This window comes from Hirundo rustica, chromosome 14 (genome assembly GCF_015227805.2).
Source record: "Hirundo rustica isolate bHirRus1 chromosome 14, bHirRus1.pri.v3, whole genome shotgun sequence".
Taxonomy (NCBI): domain Eukaryota; kingdom Metazoa; phylum Chordata; class Aves; order Passeriformes; family Hirundinidae; genus Hirundo; species Hirundo rustica.
This window is the reverse complement of record NC_053463.1, coordinates 13125565-13147690: the sequence shown is the minus strand read 5'-3', so window position 1 is coordinate 13147690 and position 22126 is coordinate 13125565. Positions and strand designations below refer to the sequence as shown.

At 38.5% G+C, this 22126-nt stretch overlaps 1 protein-coding gene across 2 annotated transcripts in view; it reads right to left on the bottom strand.

Annotated features, from left to right (window-relative positions):
* Positions 1-22126, bottom strand: part of TENM2 (teneurin transmembrane protein 2) — a 1092434-nt gene that overhangs the window by 834347 nt on the left and 235961 nt on the right. For both annotated transcript variants that reach the window (XM_040078601.2, XM_058422512.1), the window contains exon 2: positions 11504-11580. The gene's annotated coding sequence lies outside the window, so the exon portion shown is untranslated. The remainder of the gene's footprint in view (positions 1-11503; positions 11581-22126) is intronic.

The window sequence follows — 22126 nt, the reverse complement described above, 5'->3', positions numbered from 1 at the left end:
AGTTCCTAATTTTTTCCATTATTTCTGACCCCCAGAAGAAGTGCCTCTTTAGTGGGGACAGCTGCAAAGCCTGAAGGCAAAAACGCTCTTTCTTCAGAGGCCAAAGTAAAGTTTGGCCATCTTCACAATGTAATTCTAAAAAAAAAAAAATCAGAGAGAGCCCACTTGACTAGAACATTTTGTTTTGCTGTATATATATATATATATATGTGTGTGTATATATATATATGCAGCAAAACAAAATGTTTTACTATATCTATATATCTATATATATCTATATCTATATCTATCTATCTATCTATCTATGTAAGTTTTCCCTATTCCCTGTTCCTCCAAACACAAGCTCAGGAAATACCACCAAGAATTTACTTGTGACGAATTCTGTTATGGTTTATGCACACACAACCTGTAATAAGCAATTCTTGGCCTGGATCAAATAATCTTTCCATTTTATGGAAACAAGAAGTTTCCAGCACAGGTACACGCTCAGAGAGAGAGGGGGAGGAGGTTAGAGATGTAAATAGCTTGCCTTTCTCAATCACCTCCTGTAAATTCCCTAGTGGCTCACAAGTCTCCCCCAGGCCAGCAGAGCAGAGAATTTTATGTCCTTGTTTCATTTTTTCTATTAAATGCAAATAAAACTATTGAACTTTCTTTGTAGAAAGAAAGCTAAGTGTGTAAATATTTGAAAGGACATGGAAACAAAACTCTCATGGTTACCAGTAAAATAGACTTTAAAATACATCACACTGTACCAGCTGGGACAATGACAAGTCTACCATTGTGACCAGACTTTAAATGGAAAATTCCATAGGACTCAAGAGGGACTGTGTACTCTACCCTGTGACCGTGTGAAGGCAAAATAAAGCTAAATGCTAAGCACAGCATTTAGCTCAATATATAACGCATAGACTGACCAGACAAGATGCTCAGAATCCCTGACTGCCCAAATCTGTACAGGATATTTGCAGCAGGTTACAGGAAAGCTGATGGGCTGCACTCACCATCCTGGGATTCCCTGGCACACTTTGGCTCTTGGCTCAGTCATTAACACCCAACCAAGTCCAGGAGCACTCCTTTGATGTTTCATTGCATCAAAGTTGATGGGCTTCGGATTGCCTCAGGACTAGAGGACTCCGAGCAGCACAGACAGATGCAAAGCCCCATTTTTCAAACAGTTTTCCTCATTACATAAAATCACAGTGTTTTGTCACTGGAAAGAATTCTGGTAATGATCAAGCCTGTATTACACTTAATGTCATGCTCAACCTTGCCCTTATATTTTGAAGTAATCAAAATTTACCTAAACATAATGGTGATAGATGTTGTGACCTAGATAATCTGTACCATTTTACCTCTCAAATGACAATGGCTGTTTTCAGAGTGAGTAAGCGCTTGGAAGAACACAGTCTTTTAATCACTGCTATTCAAAAACATCAGTTAACAAAAGAAGAAGATTTCCATATTAGGTGCTACAGTGGTGGGATTTTTCTCCTTGAAAAGAGAGAACTGCTACCAGCAACCTTTTGTCTTCAGTCCAAGTAAATAAAATCAGAATCAAGTAAATTCATGATTTGCATGACAGTGGACTAAGCAAAACAAAACAAAACAAAACAAAACAAAAAAAAGGAAGGGGGGGGGGGGAACAACAAAATCCCCAATCACTCCCATAGGATTAAGTAGCACTTCAAGTTGACCAAGGTTGCTTACCTTTGAGAATAAACTTCTTTCTAAAAGAGTCAATCTCAAAGACTTTGAACAAGCAAGTTGCTTTCAACTTAATGAAAGTAAGGTTTACATTTTATTGGATTTGTGTTTGCTGTCTAATGTGGTAACAATGAAGCATAGCTAAACATTTGAATGAAATTAAATTGAAGGCATCTTTGGTTTGCAGAAAGTCAACCCAAGTGCAATTTTACTTTGAGGCAGAGGTATAATGTGGATTGGATGCCCTCAGAAAGGCTCTTTAAAAGTTTCATATTAGGCTGGTTTTCGTTAACTGTAAGCTTCTACTTTCCACCTTCTGGGTTATTCTTTTTTGAATGTATGACATTAAAATCACTGGAAGCAACAGCATTTCCCCACTGCCAGAATTCTTCCAAATGTTTGGAACACTAGAAATACTTCTGCTGAAAACAGCAAATGCTAAGTGTCAGTGGTACTACAAAGTACATCATATATATCATATAATGTATCATACCATATTCTTATGATATTCTAAATCTACACATAGATATTTACATGTGCTTGCTAATGTGCACCCATCTAAATTAAAAATCTACATGAAGTATACCCTAAACATTCATTTTGTAATAAATACGATAGACCAAATTCAATAAATCAAAATTTAGAATTTTATTTTGAGACAAAATAACAGTCTCCGATAGCCACAATTAAAAGGACAGCGTCGAACCCCGGGGTTTCGGCACTGGGTGAACACGGTAACACACTCTGTCAGTGTCCTCCGAAAAACTGAGAGACCCCAGGGGAAATGCCCCATGGCCTCTCCCTTTATTCAAATAAAGTAAAAGAACTCCTCTGTCTCCTTTTTGGACATAAACCTCTGGTGTTCATAGATTAATTTTCCTAACAATGTTTGTAAACTTGAAGTCCCAATGCAGGATCTTCTTCTTTACTTGAACCTTCTGCAGGTGACAGTACAAACACAGAATATTCCACCTATTTTTCTCACCAGCCATCATGCACTGCTGTGTATCCAATGCCAAAACAAGCATTTCAGAGTAGCACTGTTGTTATAAACTGGACCTCTTCCCCCATTTTAAAACAAGCCATAAACATTTACTTGGAAAATCCAACCAAATCAGCTTGCACACAATTCATAGAGTAACTGTAATGTCAGTGAAGCAACCTTCTCCTACATAAAATATTTTTTGAGTTGATATAACACATACTTAAGATATTCAAATTCCTCTTGAAAATGAAGTTGAGCAAACCAGCAGACAATTTACTTTGGTAAACACAGCCTGCATTGCACACAGGCATTGCACATGGTTTCACATGCACACACAGGCTGCCCACCTCCTGCTGAAACTCATGCTCAGGGCATTTGGTTTTGTTAGGATGCTGTAGGGTGATGCCAGCAGGAAACTGATAAAGAGTCTTTAACTTGAAGGTGAGCAAGTAAATAGCCCAATAATGATTCCATATTTATTTAACAGCAGAGGTACTTTTACTGGCCAGACTGTCTTCAGAGAAATCCTTAGGGGGTTTCTAAACCTTACTCAATTCATCAGTCTTTATCATCCTAACAAAACCATATTTAATTCATCTCAGATTTTAACCAGGCCAAATCTGATTCATTCACAAACAGCTGGTGCTTCCATGCTTTTCCATTTTCTTTGAATGATCATATGTCCTGGTGGGAATAATGTCTTAGCCAGATTTCTGGAATAAGTAAGATCTTTCTCTCCTACATGCATATTCAACATTTGTATTTCTGTGTGAAAATAATACTTGGATTCATGCACATCAATTTTCTCAGACTTTGAACTCAGCTATTTTCTAGAATTTATGCTAATGGTCTGTAGATGCTGGCAAAGCTTCATTGCTGTCCAGCACATCTCCAGCCTCACTCTAGTAAAAATCCAAACTCTGTGTGGTTGTCACAAGGATACAGGGAACTGGAAAATGGGAACATACTCTTTAATCTCTGGGGGAGGAAAGCTACCATCCTCTTACATATTTGCACAACAAGTTGACCAAGGATGAGCAAAAGCCTCTATATTGTAAAATAGTATAAATAATAGAAATTATCTCTATGTCTGCTTTCAGTTTAAAATTATTGTAGTTAGGGAATCTCAAAGAGCAGAAAAATCTTTTATTTGAGGAAGCCATGACTTGTACAAAACAGAACAGTGAAAAGCCATTACAGCCAGCCAGACTCTACCTTCTCCAGTGCTGTAATTGAGTGCAAACATCCTTAATCCTTAACCCAGGTCTGCAAGGCAAATGGTCCTCAGCCATCAATGTGATTTGGAATGATGGATTTTTAAATATCCACCATGGTGAGCAACTAAGGCTTTAATCTATATTAACAAGTCATTTGGTGCAATCAATTGTTGCAGCAGCTGGTAGCTGAGGTTCCTGCATGTGCACTGTGTGTAATTCCCATGTCTTATTCTAGGGTGCATTCAGCCTTGTACTCTGCTGCCATCCTAAATAAACATCTGAGAAGCACACAAGGGGCCAGTTATTTGTTTGGACTTTTCCTTTATGGGCTAGGATGTATTTTGTGCCCCTATGAAAAGAATTTTCAGAATTTATATCCTTTGAAAAAAATCTGCTTTACACTTCTAAACCCCTTCTGGATGTGGAGCAGTGAGAGGGGTCAAAGTGGCACAAGTGAGAGCAGTCAGGGCAAAACCTGTTGCTCTTCTGAATTAACACTGATGAAGACAAAGACAACTTCTATCCAAGTTCTCTGCCAAGTAAATAGCAGCTAAAAATTGGCAGGAAATATATGTGGATTTGTTGACAAGAAAAAAAGAGAAGCTGGCAAAGGAGGAACAGCCATGGGGACATCTCAGCATAGATGCAGGGAGACAGGGGGGCAGTGAGAGGGAGCAGAGCACAGCAGAGGTTCAACACCTGGGTGTAAAATGAGCTGCTCTTTTATCAACTGGTTCCACATTGAACTACACTGAAGTAACTCCAGATGTATCACAGAAATTAACTTGTTGCATTAAATATAACTCTATGAAACTGCAATTCTCTAAAGTACATTTTTGAGAATACCTTTTGAAAATAAGTTTCCAATACAGTGTCTCTAAATGGATGAACTTTTTTAAAAACTGAAGAAAATATTTGCTGTAGTATCAGCCAAACCAGTGTTGCTCCAAAGACTTTCTTTGTAAATTTAAGGTTGGAATCCCCACTTGAAAATTATTTGAAATCCTTTAAAAATAGTGATGCTCCTAATTCCATTAATCTGTGTTAATGCTTATAAACATAAATTAGGACTAGGAGAATGAGCACTAGTTCAGTTGTTAATACTTTTTTCACCCTTGATGGACCAATGAGCTTTAATATGCTAATTTAAATGTTACTCTATATCCACAGCCAGGTATTTGTCTTCACTTTTTTTTTTTTTTCTTTTTTTTTTTTCCTTTTTGAACTAACTAAATCATATGGATGAGTGCTCTTTTAATGTGTCTAAGGACAAATTAACATAAAGGTTTTGAGACCTATGGCAGTGATCCCACATAAGAAAATTGATAAGACATAAAACGTACTGGCTTAAAAGAGAGTTTCATTTCTTTACAAGAAATCTTCAAAAGCAAATCCTCCCTCAGTTGCTTTCCAGCATGATAGAGTAGATGACAACTCCAACTTCATCAACATTGTACCCTGAAAACTCCATCATTATATATACTATATTATATAGTATATTACATATACTGTATTATGCAGTATAGGGAACTGATTTCAGAAATACCCTTGAAAGTTCCTGATCAGCTTCTAGGTATTATTTTGCTGAACTAAATCGACAGTATTGAACAGGAACAATTCAAATATACAGGGTTGCAAGTAGGGTACCTGTGAGTGCTTGACACTCTGCTGGCTGGTTTCCTGCAGAACAGCGTGGTGCAGTGCTCTGACACTGCACAACAGCGAGGCAGGACCTCCTTGAGAGAAACAGGAAACTCACAACAAAAGCAAACTGAAGTAGAAAATATTGCTATAAATTCTGAATATCATTAGGCATGAGACACACAAAAATCCCAGCTCAGAAAGGGATGGATGGAGGCATTCAGAAAACTTAGATGTAATAATGAGACTGCACTCCTTTAAATTTAATTCCTTTATGTTTCAAAGGCTGACAACTCTGGGGATTTTTCTTTTTTTTTCTCCTTTCGCTGGTAGTGCTTACAATTGTTACTGGGCTTTGAACATAAGCATAAATTACAAACTGCAGCAGGTCAATGCAGCCAGATGGAAAAGCAATAAATTTATGCTACAATCCCTAACAAGGGGTAGGGATCCCTGTCCTCCAGGCAGTGTAAACTCCCCTCAGAAAGCATTACTATATTTCACATCTACAAAGGGCTGCTCAGTCCAGCCTGAGAATTTGTCTCTATTTTCACATGCCCTGCTCATAAGGAACAGCTGCCAGGATGTAGTTTGCATGAGGTTAATGGATCAGACTTTGCCTTTACATTTTTGTGTCCAAGAGTAAGTAAATAAAGCAGCAAGTCATTCAGCTTTCAAAGGTGGTGGCCAAATATGACTTGAATCACACTACCAGTGTTCACTCAAAATCACATTTAATTTTTGCTCAAATGTTGCTAGTCCAGCCTGTATAAAGTGACCAAATCAACATCTTTCATGCCCATCCATCTGGATCCATTTCCACAGGCTCCATAAGGTGAAAAATCATGACTGAGCTTCTTGTTATGATCAATCAAGACACTTTTACAGGGAAGAGTTCCGTGATGATTTAAAATGTTTTTCAGAGGTTTTACTATTTAGTAATGACTATAACTCACTTGTTTGCAAATGCCTTCTCTGTTGCTAATCAGTTTAGTCATTAACCTTCCTAATTTCAAGTGTTGTCACCATGAATTCCAAATATTTGAGCAAGCACTATAACAGTGCTTGTGCTGCAAGATCATTCTGCACTGTTCACTATACACACAATAAACCCATAGGGACTGGATTCTTACTATTATTTTATTTGCAATATTCCACTCTTATTTTATTCAACTTCATATTTTATTTTGATAATTGGCAGTGCAAAAGCTGAAGGGCAAATCTGTTTTCAGCACAGAACAGAAATAGCAGTGCGGTAATTACACCAGACATTAGGCATATTTATAATGTTTAGTGGTGGTAGTTCAGACTAAGATCACTTCTGTCCTTTGGAATGACCCACACAACATAATTCAGAGTTCATGTGCAAGATGAAATTATGTTTATTTTATACTATTATTTCAAAATATAATAAATTAATAGTGCACTAAGTTAATGCATCCTGATACTCATTCGGGCACGTCTGTAGCATGTGCTTTTTCCCCCAGTTCTCACTGGGCTTTGTGTGTCTCTAAAACAAATGTGTGCATATTCATGTACCGCCCTCTTCTGCTCTAAGGTCACACTGGCAGGGCACTGCTTCTTTGTGGCACTTATCCCTTTGCTCAGTAGGTGGTATTGGTAGTAATAACCACAAATTGAACATGATATTTATTTTAGTCAGATAAGAAGGTGGATGCCATTGCTCTGAGCAGATGTGACATTTCTAGCCCTCCCTCCTCCATCCCAGCTATCAGTTCTGGCCTGGAATCATGGCAGCCTGTCCTTTTTTGATGGGCTCAGAAAGCATTCTGGCTGAAAGCACTATCATGGCAATGAAAATTTAATACTTGCCTACACTTGAAAGCAGACAAGCCAAACACCTTAGGAGACTGACTGACCCTTCTGGCTTTGTGTGCCAGTTTCACATTTTCTTTTGTGAGTTCCTACAGAGGCTCTGTGGGTTTAACACCAGGGCTGCATTGCTTCAGCCATCCCCCTTTGCCAAGCCTGCCCTGCACCTCTTTTTTGGGAGAGATGAGGTGTGTTCAGGATTGTGTCACTCTCTCAGGCACCATCCACAAGGCACCTCCTGCAGCAAGGGAAAAACTCCATGGAAAGGCAGCAGAAAGGGACCATGAACATAAGAAGAGCTTCATGAAAAGTGTCCCATGGGATTCCTTTCTCTATTTCTTTCTTTGGCCCAATACAAATTACCCAGCCAGCTCCAGGGCAGGCCAAGAGAACTAATTCCCTGAAATTGGCTAATGTATTGTTGGAAAGGGCTCAAGTTATGTCTTTTTTCATTGTTAAAAAAGCTGGCAGCTATCAAGAGGAATAACTTCTAGAGCTCCCAGAAGTCCTCTTTTCTCATAGGGAATTTGAGAGTAAAATCCTGAAGTTTCCTGGAAGATAATTATTTGGAATTGGGTGTTAAGAGGTGCAGCCTGTTCCAGCTGCCGTAAAATATTGATTCTCCCCATTCTGAGGTATAATATTACAGCTGTAAACTCCTCCCTCTGTTTTCATTGATTATGGAAAATTTGCAGCTTTGTAGAGTTTTAGCTACTAGATTAAAAAAAAAAAAAAAAAAAAAAGTTTTAGATTAAAATTGGTTAAAATTCCTTACTTTGCATCAAACCTAGGGAGTACCAGTTCCAGTGAAAAACATTTTAAAGACTGAACTAGAAATTGTTTTGTATCAGAAGAGTCTCAATTTACAAGGCTTGCCTAAGTTTATAGCTTGGCAAGTAACACACACATTTTGCTGTTCACTGGGGAAATGTGTCCCCTGAGAATGGAGACATATCCATTGCTTAGTCCCAATGCTCCTCACTGAACCCTTTCCTGCTTGGAAAGGGACTACAGTGGGAAGTTTGGGAGAGGCTGAAGAGAAGAGAATCCCTGCAGAATTGTAATTAGAAATAGAAATTAACTGTCCATTTCCCACAACTCTGACCTGCTGGGTTGTATGTTAAAGAGCTGTCCATTTGAAGAAGCTGTACACATAGAAAATTCAGTTTAAGATGATTCTCCTGCTTTGGCCTCTCATTTCCCCTCTCCCAGCACTAATAATATGAAGGCAGAAGAAAAGGCCCCTGCCCTGTCTGCTGCCTAACTTCACCTGTGATGAAAGAGCACACAGAGGTCTACTGTGCCAGGGAAATTCCTCCTCTACCCATTATCAAGACATACAGCCTGCAGAAAGTACAAACCCTTTGCTTTGTAGCACTAAGTGTGCTTGTGACAAGCAAAACTCCCCAGAAACTGGGCACAGACATAACCCACAACAACCTGAGAGCTAACTTGACAGGGCCATCACGTTTTCTAGAACAGAAAATCCAAACAAAAGTAGTACTAAGGCTCACCTCAAATCCCAGGGCTGAAGGAGACACAGTGGGAGGCTGATATGCCTCAGATGAAGTTTTTTATTTAATTGAGTTTATTCTGCATCAGGTTTGCACAATCAAGCAAACTCACTTCATATGAATTCATTAATGATGAAGGTTACAGATAAACTTGTCTTGATCAGCTACTGATTTTATTTCTTTGTGTTAACACTATTGTTTGGGTAAAACAAACCAACAAAAGGCCTCTACACGTGATCAAATGTTTTTGTGCGAGCTAAGCAATGGCATAGACTAGGATGAACTGAAGGCAGGAATTGATTACCTTTAACAGCTTTAGCCAGTTAACAAAAGACAGAATGCCTTCAGCTGTGATCTGCTGATTTACAGTTACAAGTACCACCTGAAATATATCCATGTGTTCACTAAAACACAGAAAAAGATAATTCAACAAGCCATTGTGTAAAGTCTGCCTGTCCTGATATTGTGGAAAATCCATAAAACACATTTTTGAAGCTACCAAGGCTAATTACCTTCCTCCCCTGAAAAAAAAGAAAAGAAAAAAAAAAAAGGAAAAACAAAAAGGGGGAAAAAAACCAAACCAACCAACCAAACAAACAGAAAACCAAAAAAAAAAAAAAAAAAAAAAACACCCCAAAAATTGATTTAATGCTGGCAAAGATGCCAAATTGACAAGCAATCACTGTCCTGGCAGCCAGAGCACAAACAGGTGGATGTAGCTGGAACACACTTGCCCAGTGACAGCTCGGAGTGAACCTGGCACCACACCAGTTCTAAGGGTTGGCAAATCAGAGAAGGAAAAACCATCATCTTAAGGCTCTTGACTCCGACCAAATAAACCAGTGGAATAAGAAAGGTTAACAAAGTCAAATATGTTACAGTCCTTCAGAATGATGCCAGTGCTAAAATAATCACTTATCCTTCCTAAGACAAGTCGGGAGGGGGGAAATCATCTCTCCCCAGCATCCAGGGAATGTTTGTGTTAATCAGACCCTCTGTCAGAAAACACCCTCTCCCTTTATTGCCTCAGGAAAAGGCCAATACAAATGAATCCACACAGATTTTATCAGTCCAAGAGAGGATTTTTTGGGCATCTCCCTCCCTGATTGTTAGTTTTAAATATCAGCTGTCTGTGCTTGATGCTGTACAGAACTGACCCAAGATAAAACTCGTCCTTTAATTCGAAGCTAGACGTGGTGCTCTCAAAATGTGATTCACCTAGAAATCATATGCTGTGCAAGGAAATACAAATCTACATGTGGAAAGGGATTTGTTACATGAAATAAAATTCTTACCAGCTAGACAGTTACTTAAAAGCCTTAAGGAGGAAAAAAGGAGTTAAAATAGTTTTATAACGATTTGGAAAAAAGAAGCTGGTCAAAATTTTCCTTTCCTGTTTACCTTCAAGGCAGGCTGCAAGGTAGATCTGTTTGGTGTGGCTGCAGGACAGGTTGCTTTGAGATGATGAATTAGCTGAGGTTGTTCAAGTTCTGATAGATGTTTCAGTTAGTAACTGTCTGGGCACTCTGTCTCCTGGACAAGTGCCTAAATGTCAAGTTCCGTGCAGTAAAACTTTCGATATTTTATGTTAGCTGAAAACATATAACCAGCATATAATTTGCAAAGTGACGCCTAAGAGAGACTTTAAAAATTATTTTTGTACCATACTTCCCTCTCTGGTCTTCTTTTTAGAGCAGATGTTGGATTTATTATATATTCACAGCTAAAGGTCCACTCTCAGGCTCAGTGTACAGGAGTAACGTGGTCTCAGCAGATATGAATTGCTAAGCAGGGTAGAGATTGGTGAAATCTAGACAAACATGAGGCAGCACAGTAAATACAAGAATGAGCAAAAGAGATGCACAAATGCCCCCAAACTGTGAGCACCTCAGGTAAAGTCAGATATTGTCACATACTCAAGCATTTGACTGAAGGAGAAGCCAGGAGTCCCAGCACGGGAAGAGTTAAAAATATGAAAAATAGATGGAAGGTAGAAAAGCACATTTGTACTTCTGAATTGTGGATGGCCATTAGCAAAATTCTTTGCTGTATTTGCCCCATCTGCTGCTGAAACACTGACAGGGCAGTGCAGAAATAGGTTCCTGCACAATCCCCAAACTCCAGACGCTACGAGTTTAGATTTGTCACCAAGTCTTCCATACCTCAAGAGCAGCACCGCTGCTTTCTCCTTCCCAATATACAACTCAGTGAGAGATGAGCTCTGTGTGTGTGTGTGCATATACAGAATTTTGTTTATATGTAAATGCCTGAAAAAATTTGGAACCACAACTAGTGACATGTAGAAACGTGATGAAAAAGTAGCTGCTTCTGAAAAGTGCGTTTTGATGAATTTTGTATGATCTCTTTAAAGATTCTCTAATGCATATTTCAAAAGATGTTTCAATACTATAAGTTTCAGATCGGCTCATAACTGATAATTTAGATTTTTCCAAGACTATTCTCCTGCGGTATCAACTTTCCAAAGTGAGATTTAAATGTGTAGTAGTTCTGAATGAAATCACAGGCTGAATATTAGATTACAGCATATAAAACATCACAAAATCCTTTGTTAATGCTAAATTAAAACCTCAGCAAGGCAAACTTACCAAAAGTATCCAGGAATACCAGAATTAGAGGCCTTTTGTGCTTAGCAGTTTTCTTGTATGACTTATTTCCAGTGCCTCTGTAAAAAGAATGATCAAACATTACCAGTGACTTTAGATCCTGAGATAGGCACAAACTGCAAAGAAATGCATTATTTTAAAATACGATTATTTCTTATGAAAATAATCCCAGACAATAAATAACTACAAAATTTAGCTATTGTATGGGTGTGTAGACTTTAACCTCAAGATAATTACTGGATATTTTAGATCATTTAATATTGTTAGGTGAGATATAGACATTTTACTGACGGTAAACACTGTGCTCATAGTCCAGTTTGTCCCTTCCTCAGTGCTGTGAATTCCCTGTGGTTCCACAAGCTGGAGTCGAGTCCCTTCACCCCGATGTCAAAAGGGCAATTTTCTGCTCCTCCTGCTCACCCTGGCTCAGGAGAGCAGAGCTGCAAGGCTGCCCCAGCTGCCTGCACAATGAGAGGTTCTGCTTGCTCCCCCATGGGGACACGACCCCTCTTGTGAGGCATTTGGGGGAATCCAGGTGGAAATTCCAGGAGAAAAGCACAGCCTTGCCTCTGCCTGCCCGCACCAGGACACGGCCACAGTGCAACCGCTTGCTGCACAAAGCTCAGCTTCCAATTTCCAGAAGATTTTAGTTCTCACTCAGGCACCAAAACAAATCATTTCAGGGGGAGCTGAACTCCTTGGAAAATAGCAGCAAATGAATTTAAAAAAAAGCCTTCCTGGGCATGTTAAAAGCTGTTGCACCACGTGAGTAACTGAAGTGAAAGGGAAGTTAACAGCACCACTGCCTTTTATCGGAGCCTTGGTTTGCCATCTTCCAATATGGCAACAAACTGAACAAATATGAACAAAAATTCTGCCTAGTGTAAAAAGCATAAATTAGTTTTACATTCTCCCAAGCCCATATTTATTCACATCACACTTTATTTCACTGTGCCCAAAGCCTTTATTCCCCAAAAGTCTGAAGCACAGCAGCAGCAAAAATGGCACAGGGTTGAAGGCAGAAGGCGCCAGGGTGAACCTTTCCCGATGAGCGCCTGCAGCAGAGGACAGACCTGCAGCAGAGCTCGTGGCTGAGCCTCCCCTGCCTATTGCTCAGTCCATGCACATCAGATCTATTAGCTCCCTTTGCTGGATCACGGGATGAGAGCAGAATAGCCAATGGAGAGCTGCAGTGCAGAAGGGAAGCTCAGGCCCAAGAGGAAAAGTCTGCTCTAGGGCAGAATCAGTGTTAGCCTCTCAGCTCCCCAAGAATCATGCCAGTCACTGCAACAATGTATTTTAAAAACAAGTGACAAGTCTATTTTCTCTGTCCTTCAACAAACTGATGTTAAGTATTTGTCGGCTATTTTAATTCCTGCTTTAATACGCATAAAATCAAGATCGCAAGTAAATCATAAATGAATGCAGAAATGTGTTTGTAAACCTCAGTTCCCCTGCCATGATAATTGCTTAATATCTGGCATTAATGAGGTTTTTTTCTAATGCCAGATAACCGACATTTAAACACATTTAAACGTTAACGTGCAGGCATTCATGCAGAGACAGGGGATTATTTAAATGGGAATAGAGTTTTAAAGACAAATAAAATATTTGCTATCTCCCTGCAAAGGACAATCTGACTTAATCAAGTTTACACATGTAATACATTTCCATACTAGGCTTTTATAGCTATAGCATATGTATATTCAAAAGGTGAATAATTTTCAATTTAACATTGCAAATTTAATCTGCCCATAGCAGAGCACCTTTAAAACTCCTGCAGAAAATCTAATACGGTTAATTTTAAAATACATTTGTTTAGTTTGCCTTCATAGCTTGTAGGACACGAGTTAAAAAATACTTGCTCTTTCAAGATGCAAGTGTGTAAAATTAAAAATAAAATGCTGTGCCCACTTATATTGGGACCTAATACATTTTCTTAACCCCTGATCGACTTCTGCCAATATTAAAAACTTTCCTTGTAACTAATAATCAATCTTTTCCGTCCAAATGACAAGCTGTTTTCTCTTACAGTGCCTGACTGTCCGCTGTGTGGCAATGCATTGCTTCAAGGCAGCATTTGTAAAAACCAAAGGGATGTGTATGGGGCATTTCCAGAGACATTCGTAGCTGGGGCTCCCTGACAAAAGCAAATCGTGGCGTTTGCAATTAGTCTCACAAAACTCATAGTCACAAGAAGAATTGAATTTAATCTCTTTCTCTATAGGCCCATTTATTGCAGCAGACACCATGGCTCATATCATGGTGTTACATGAACAAACGTAGGAGATAAGAAAAAAAAAAGATTAATCAATGGTATCGGACTTTACTAAAAAAGAAACAAAAACCAAATAAGGTGAGTCACTGTAGTTTTATTCTGAATTTGCCTTCCTATTTCAAGCAATCAGAAACATTTGTGTAAAAATATGTAATGAAGTTGTAATAGTTTAAACCTTTTGACTTAATCATAGGGCAAAATTGCTGAGGGATTGTGCTGGTCCCTGTGAGAGCAACAGAAACATCCCTGAAATGCAAGCAACAGGATGATCAAGCTTAGATGGAATCAACAGGAATTTTTATCTTTATTTGGTTTAGACATGGACTTGGCTTTTAGTGCACAATATTTCAAAGCAAAGTCTCTAATGTTTCTGCAATAGTCTGGAGACTCGATGTGCCACAGAGCTAAAAGAAATCCCTCATGATTGTCACAGAGATCTGGCACAGCCAGGGCAGAAAGCCCCAGCCACTTCTATGTCCCAGTAACAATGAGGAACCGGGATCAGAGTCACTGCACATTGTTCTCAGCTAATTCCACTGGAAGATAAGCTACTCTTAAGACTCCAAGCATTTTCTCATGCCACAATATGAACATTTAATATCTGAAACACTTATTTCTTGTGAAGCCATAATACCCAATTGTTACAGCTCTGGGAGTGACTAATTTAAATTTCTTAATTATTGCAAGCAACTTTGTCAACAAAATAACATTTTGAAGAGATTAACTTTTTTTTTTTTTTTAAACAATAAAAAATTTTGTGTCAGGCAGCAACTCCTTAAAGGATTTCATCTGTTTTGCATTACTAAAACACCAGAACAACTCAATATTCACAGACAAAAATAAAATGTTTAAATAATCTGATGATTGTGACTCTGATTCAAATTCCACATTTGCTTTTGAAACTACAGTGGCAAGATTGTGCATTCTGTGAAGTATCTGCTAGACTTTTTTTTTTTTTTTTTTTTTTTTTTTTTTACTCACTGCATGCACAAACTGCTCAGTGAAAAGCAATAAATTCATATTTGACTGTGGTAGTTTCTTTTGCACACTGATAAGCTACAAAACATTATGTTCCTCCAAATAAAAATGGGAAATGTAGTGTCTTTAATATTACCTCTGCCATCATGTTTTCTAAATGTACTTATTCAGATATTCCAGAAAGATAAATGTCTCATGGCTGGTGCAGAGACAGTTTTATTTTAATTAACAAAGATATAAATTTTCTGTCTCCAGAAAACAGTTATGTTTCATCTCTTTCATCACTTCTCTAAGGAAGCCAGTGTTTTTTCTCGACACTGAGGTTTATTTATCTGCTTTCTTCTCTTTCTAGATATTCAAAGAGCTGAACAGAATCCAGGAGCTGCATTCAGCCAAGGGCTGGGAGCAGGGACCTGCCACTCCTGGGGACCCTGCACCCATCAGGGCCTTTCCCAGCAAAGTCTTCTTCATCTCTTGTGGACTGGTTGTCAGTCCTTGCTTCTGGACAGGATGCATAAGTGATTTAATATTTTCTAGGAAAGTGCAGAACTTTGCATGGTGCTCACACGTTTCCAAACGTGCTTGTGTATTCACTGAACACGCACGATTGCAAGTATCAGAATTACTCATTTTTTGAAGAGAAAACCAGCAGATTATGACTGTTCTTGAAAAATAAAAACATCTCTGATGGATGAGAGTGATTTTGTATTCCTGCCACAAAAAAACAAAATACCAAAAAAACCAAGCCTTCATTTTTTGGAAGTTGGAAGTACTGAGGATAGACTTGACAGACTGTCATCAATTTGCTCCAGACGTGAAGGAAAAATGCCATAACTATGTCATTATATTTCTGAAAGCATATCCAAAAAGTACATTCATGCAACAGAGGAAGAAACAAGGAAAAGCTCATTTATTTTGCCTACCCTCACAGCAGGCTCAAACTGTAACCAACGCAGGCACACTTGTTCTAAGATAAAATATCTTCATATACCTATCTGATATTTCATCACACATGTATGAAAAACCTGAATATATGCATAGCTAATACATCTATTTCATATAAATACGCACATACACAGAAAAATGCACATATGTACAAATATCTGAATAGCAATGAGATCAAGACTTGATTTAATAGGTCATTTTTAAAGCACAGAAATTCAAGGTTCTTAACAATGTAATTGAATAAATAAGAGCTAGCTCATAGAATGTGAAAAAAATTCAGACCACTGTGTAAGGACATGAAATGAATAGCGTTCTCCTTCTTGCTTTTGACACGTTCAGAAATCTATAACTCTACCCCAGAAAATTTCAGGCAAATAACCCAACAGATCTGTATCACAGCTGCAGGAAAATCCATTGGTAAATGCTTGCATTTGAACTGGTTACAACAGTTTAACAAGTGACATTAAATTTTTATTACTGTTCATCATTCAATGCCATTCTAGATGACCTGTTGGCTTTTACCAAATACCTCCCTCGTCTGGAAATTCTCCAGCTAGTTACACACGTTTACCATATGGACTGGTGCTGCACAACCCCCTCCTACCCCAACTAGAATACGTTGTTAATTGTAATAATATAAAGCTACAGTATTCAAACTGAGACATTCCATCATCTCACCTGTGCACTGGAGACTAGAGAAATTCACAGAACAAATGCCCATGAACAGCAAGTTTGTGAAAAAGGAAACAACAGATTCCTTCTGTCTTCCAAATGAACAGGTCCAAACACGCACAGAAATAACATTTCAAGCTGCTGCTTGAAATGATGCCACCATGACAGTTGGTCATTATGATTAATCTTGTGAGAAATACCGATTATTATTAAACACATGTACATATCCATGCATTCACACAACAGCAAGAGTGCCCAACAAAACACGGCAGCACCATTATAAGGGTTTGCATCAATTTTCATCTGTATTCCACTCTCCCTTTTCTCAGAAATGGCACCACAGTTAGGGGAATGATACTGGAAACTGTAAGAAAATTTCCTGGATCCCTAACTGAGGAGTGTTCTCTGGGGAAAAGAAATTAAATATGTTTTTCATTGCCAAAATACTAAAATCTACCAGCAACTTAAATATAACACAGGAGCGCTACTGTGCTTAAAGGTATTTTTATTACTGTCATTAAGTCCTGGAATTGCCAGCTTATTTGTAGCTCACTGGACTCAGTGTTCTGACCACCAGACCACGAGGTTTCTGTTCAGGCCATGCACATTCTGCAAGGACAATAGTTGTGCCTGGTGATTAAACTTCTATTCATTGCCACAGAAATACCAGGAAAAAAAGGTCAAAGACACATTTCCCTATTAAAGTGACTTCCAAATTTTTCTGTTTTCATGGATCCTCATTTGAAAGCAAACCCGTTCAGTTTACTGTGCTATGAATTCCTTTTCAGCTGATTGGTGCTTTATGAAACAACTGTCAATGCGCGGACAATTATTTTGTGTGATGATATGCACTAGGCTCTCACACTCCTATTTGGGGAGGATTTATATCTGATAGACAAAAATAAAATAAGTCTAGCTTGCAGATGGTTAAATTACTGAATTTATAAAGCTGACTGAGCAAAATGCCTCTGTTCAGAGTTTTCACTTTTAAATCTTGTTACTGCTCATTGGTGAGGATTTGCAAACACTGCGTCTGTCAAGCTTCCTGATCAGTGATAGCTTTGAAACAGCTAAAGCAGCATGGAGAAAAAGCCAAAACTGGATTTAGTCTCATTTCAGCAACCATTTTAAACCTGTTCTCACTCAAAGAAATAAAAGTTATGATATTTTCATGCTTTCAGTTTACTGCATATCTTTAGCAATAACCTCTGCCTGAAAAATAAAAAACTCCAAAGCGAGTACAGAAGGAAAATGTCCTGATTTTCTTTCCCTTCTAATTTCTGGGAATTGCTTTGGGACCATGTTTTCACTGACAATCAAGAGTGCTGAATGACATCTCTGAATCTGGGGAATCATTACATGCATGATTTTTTGTAACATGGCCAGCCCTAAAATTTTCTGGTTTCGCAGCAAACTGTTTAGACAGGCATTACAGTTTGATTCACCTCTCTCCTCTCATTGCCAGAATTACTGAGTATGTCTCTCACACAATAGTTAATGCAAAGTGACTTTACAGAATTAAATCTAGCATCATTAATTCCAAGATAAAAAGTATGGGAAGATGGGAGTGAGTAAATATACATGTTCAATTGTGTGCAATCAGCACATTTTGCAGAAGTGATAATTAGGATGAAGAACATCACCTCAGAGAACACCACCTTATCCTTACATTTGAGAGATGAAGACAACAAAGTTTTTGAACGAATAGCAGAGTTCTAAGGGTACAGCATTACTTGCATACATTGATGAAACAAGTGGATTCTAGAGTGTGAGAAATGTCTTATGATACAACCATTACAGTGAAAGAAATACTATAAAGCTGTTATTTTTCTGTGCAAAATTTTACTTGTATTTCCCCTGCTCTCTCAAAGAAGTGAGGGAGACTTATCTTCAGCTATAGGCTCATCCTCCTTCGGGGGTACTGGCGGAAGGGTGAGCATTTTGCTTTTCTTTGAAGTGCAAGCACACACTGGAGATGAAAGCAACTGCATTATTGTCTTTGATGTTTTCGATACTGAATTTCTCGTTTGATTTTTCTTTGTAGACATTTGGAAAGTAGATTTACTTCCTCAATCAACCTTACCCTAAATCCTCAATAGGTACTTATCCCCTTAAATATCTGAAATTGATATCACTATATTTAAAACTTGGAGTTTGAAAAAACTTTAATAAATGCAATAAATTCTAAAATATGCCTCAACCTCTTTATTTGTACTGAGTCCTTAATCGCACTATGTGCTCTACAAAGAGAAGAAGCAAAGGAAATCCTTATAACTTTTTTGAGAAACCACAAAGACAACATGCTTGAAGTAAAAAAGCCCTATCCTGAGCAACTCTTTATGCACTGCTCTTAATTTTATCAATAGTGTGCTCATTAGAAAAAAAAAATTAAAAGGCTAAAAAAAAAAAAAAAAAAAAGCAAAAAAAAAAAAACCCCAAAAGCTGTTCTTCCCAGCAGTCAAGATTTGAAAACTAAATCCTTCAAAAATATTTCTAAGCCTCCAAGTGGATTACTCAGACAAGTAAGGATGATCTGAACTGTGGGTTCTTCAGGACTGTGTGACAGGAAGAGCAGGAAACAAAGGGCAGCTGTAGGGAAATAGACAGCAGATGGGATAAGGATTCAAATGATATGATCATTTACAGAGAAGTTGCCTGTCTTGCACGTATATCTGGTTAGCTCATTTGAAAATCAAGATGTTACACGTTGGTAGCCAGGTATAAAAAGCCACGGGAGGTCTTGGTGGTACAATAATCAAGCAAACTAGCTTCAGCTTTGTTTCCCCTAGGTGTATTCTATTTTACATACATATGGAAAGGTAACTGAATTTGAAAACAGAGTAGTTATTGTTTCTGTCAAAAGGTATTTCATTTTTGCCTTGCACGTGATTGTATCGTGGTAGAAGTGGCTGAACTGTTCCATATGATCGAATATCTCCTAGTTCAATTTAATACCGGGCAGATACATTCTTCCAGACAGAAAATGGGTATCCACCTGTAATCACACCTGGCTGAGAAAGGTCTGCCAAGACAGTTGGCATCATCATTTCTGCTCTTCCTCTACAGCAAAGTATACTCAGTATACAATATACTCAGTAAGCAGGAGAACAGTTAAACTCCAGTGTGCTTTACCTTACTGATTTAAATCTGAAGGTGCAGAGAGACACATCACTTAAGATCAGTGGGAAAAATAAATTAAAAAAAAAAAAATAAACAAGGTGAAAATATAAACACAGTCATGGCAAGAGCTGGCAAACAGATTTTTTTGTTACGAGGTGCCCTACAGAATTGTTCAGTTACTTCTAAGTAGCAAGGCCAGGGCTGCATGACTTTTACAAGCTCTTAGGATAACTGGGAAGCAACGTGAAATTGAGGCTGTTTTCATCTTTTATGATAGGGTTTCTTCAAATTGCAGATGTCTCAAGTCAAACTCTGCCTCTCTGGTATGGGTCAGGGGCACTAAGCTAGACAAAGAAACAGATACTTCATCTTTAGAATGAAAAACATTGCCACAGGGAACTGCAAACCACCTGTTATTTTGTTGAAAAAACACCTCCTTCCTTTCCAGACTGCATGGGCCCTCTTCAGGAACTCTTCAACCTCACTAACAGCTATGTCATCTCTTACAAAGAAAGTTAATTGTATCTGACAGTATTTACAGGCAGTTCCTACGTCTGTATTGTGCTTAGTGTGGTTATGGCTCAGAAAGATGACAGAACTTCTTGTCTCTTTGCACACCTTGCTCCTATCAAGTAAGTGTAATTCAATATGGGTTAACATCAAAATCTCAACATTAAAATTTGCCTACAGAAATTCTCTCCCACTGGCTCCATAAATTTCAGTCAGCAGCGGCCTCAGTCCGTCTGGATCAGACACATTTGGAGTTCACCTCGAGTAAAAGTGCCAGGCATCATCCTCTCAAAAGCTTCAAGAGAGCTGACTTGCCCCAAACCCAAATCCACTTCCCTGGCAGGGCAGCAGGGAATAAACAGCCTCCACCAGGGAGCTGCAGCTTCCTTCCACAGCAGCACAGCCTTTCTCAGACACAGACTAGTTGGGCAAACTCTTCAAATAATTTTGGACATAATGGAGGTATTGTTGGTAATCCCAGAGTACCTGCACACAGGAAACTCTGTGATCCCTCCCACAGTGCAGGAATCCTGTGCCAGAGTGCACAAGGAACGAGCAGCAATTTCTTTGCACCGAATAGCAGCTTACCCAGTAAATTAATAGTTTGTCATCCTGGACAAAATGGAGATAAAGTAGAAGCTAGCTCTTAAACACAACCTGATAGATGTGTAGAGAGGAAAATACTACCAAAGGAATTGAGACAAGACAAGCAGTCTACTACAATTTATAGAGTGGCTCCCAGTAAGAATGCAATTACTGAATATGCTTTGCTGTAACACCAGGAGCAGGATGCAAATGTAAAGCACAGCTGCTGCTCCATCCCATGCACACTGCCCATGAACACTCCTGTGTACAGCAGGACATTCAGGACACTCTGCAACTGAGCTTGGAGGTGGCACAAGGCTTTCTCTGACATGTTTTAGGTTCTCAGGTATCACAGGTTCAGATCAGCAAGAAGGAAGGTCAAACTGCTGCTGTTACCACATACAGCTTTCCTACCTCTTGTGAGGTGTAAACCAATTATCCAGCCTGTACTGCACTTCTAACTCCATTTAGTAGCAAGAACTAAGCAGAAATGCTAGCCTCATGTGACATGTTGAAATCCTCTTCCCTGGATCAGTCCACAAGACAAAAATATCCTGAACCTTATTGCCATAATTCATTACCTTCCCAGGGTAAAAAGTGAAAAGATGTGGCTTTACTGAGGAGCTGCCCTGTGAATGTTCTCACATAAGACATACATAAAATATTCCTAGAAAAACCAGTGTAAGATATGTGGTTTACAGGGCAATTTTTTTTTTCCTTGCTTATTTACAGAAAATGAGTGCAGTTTGCTTCTTTATCTTCAGTATTTCAAATTGCAGTTGAACATACATACACCTGAGACAACAGATATGCAATTATTGACCCTTCCAAGAAGCAAAATGTGATAAAACAAGACACCCTTTTCTGGAGACAAAACTTCCTCTTTTACCCTGAATCTGCCCATATAAATGTATACTTGTAATTTATGGATCTATTTCTAAACCACCATGTTGCAAACACACAGCCATATGGATGTTTTTCCACCTTTCCCTGCGTATACAAATTACAAGGATGGTTCCTACCATTTCTCATTACAGATTCAGTAACCAATGAACCTCCTTAATTCTCAAGATTTCACCCTGCTCTCTACTCTACACTGGGTGAACCTTTGAACTCTGTAATTAATATTATTCATATTTGCTAAGACAATATTTGATCTTTTACTGCAAGTCACAGCAATGTTAGTTAACTCTCTGACTTTACATGAAGTCTGCTCCTTTTAAAGTAAAAGGGCGTAGGATAAAACTTTAAAATCCCACATGGGCATTTCCTACCTGGAAGAAAAAAAAAAAAAAAAATCACATCCTGAACTTCTGTATTTTCAATGTTGATGACAAAGGATATAGTTGACAGTGGGTCTGTAAACTATATTTAGCCCATTTCTTCTCTCCAATAATTTGTGCTCTTTGTTGGTGTCAGGACAAAGATATCATCCATCCAACACAGGCAGCGTTGGCTAAGCTGGAGCTCAGGAAGGAAACATTCTATTTCCCATGTCAGGAGGGGCTGAAGCTGTT